Genomic DNA, 1,365 nt, shown 5'->3' with positions numbered 1-1,365 from the left:
TAAAAGATTTTTATATCGTACGTGTTGGAGGGAACCCCCCGCCGCGGGAACGCACGATATCAAAAGCCGCAGGTTGATAGTGTTCCCTTTGTGGGCTGTGCCCTTCTCGTTTATGTCGATTCAATTAAGTCCCGCGTGCGTCTGATGGTGGTGAGAGGAACAACGTAGAGGGTGAGCTCAAGGAGGTTATGTTGTAAGGTCCTTGGGTGAGCTCCATAGAGTGGAATGTAGGACTACATGCTTGTCTCATGAGTCGTGGTCTTTTCGATCGGGTCGGACCGGAAAAAAACGGACAGGCGAAATGTTTATGTTATGAATGGCTTCGTGGCTTCTTGGCAAAACGCACCGTGTCAACTTGCTTTAAGGGGTGTCTAAACAACCAAACTCCAACAAATAAACAAGTGGATGGTGTCATGTGTGTACATCAGTAGCTTGGACTTAATTGGCCAACTATGTTATAACGCCTCAAGGCCCGTAACGTGACTTTCTTGATAATAAAGGACAACTTCTGTTACTACTCATTCTCACAGAGGTCTTGTGTTTGTTTGTGAGCACGTTTTATAATTATTCGTCAAGCTATAAGCATAGCCAAGAACGTAACACATGGTTGGCGGGTGCTGTGGTGTGGTGTGGTTTGCTCCTTCTTTCCTATCAAACCTTTGTCGTCCTTATCTCTCCTCCTACATTTTTGTGTTTGTTACTCTCTTGTAACACATAATCTATTCTTCAGCACTTATATGACCTTATTGTGTTGCAAGTGCGGCAAAACTCATACTAAAACCAAGACAAACTATAAAGACGACAGATTGAAGGGCAGTAACTCCCTCATCTTTGCACCAATTCCAACAAAACTGCGAACAAATAATACAATTCAAACAGGGCGAAAATTGAACTGTGTGTTGAGAAATGTGAAGCTTTAAATATTTCAGCCTCATTAATAAAAGGTAAAGCTTAAAACTTTATTTCTTCTTAAAATCGAAACGGCAGGGAATAATATGTGGTAGAGCGGGTAGGCGCTTCGATGTCGCCTGCAGAAGACCACAGTTCCATTCCCAGGTAGGGAGAATTTGTATCGAGTATCTGGGGTTTTTTCCCTTGGATGTTGTATCCCTCTCAGACCGAGTCGGCCCTGATAGGCAAGGTCGGTTGTCTGTCTCCCAAATTATCTACATTTTGTCGATTGGGACGTAAAAACACTATAAGAAACGTCGAAAACTATTTTTTTCTCAGACAAAGCGAACACAGTGGCTGTTGCTGGTTCACTCAGTCTGCCAAAATCGGACGAGTGGACTCTTGGCTGAAGAGCTCCTTCTCACCTAGCCTTCTCTTCTCTCTCTCTCTCTCTCTCTCTCTCTCTCTCTCTCT

This window comes from Aplysia californica, unplaced genomic scaffold (assembly GCF_000002075.1).
Source record: "Aplysia californica isolate F4 #8 unplaced genomic scaffold, AplCal3.0 scaffold00420, whole genome shotgun sequence".
Lineage (NCBI taxonomy): Eukaryota > Metazoa > Mollusca > Gastropoda > Aplysiida > Aplysiidae > Aplysia > Aplysia californica.
Note: the sequence above shows the minus strand (reverse complement) of the source record.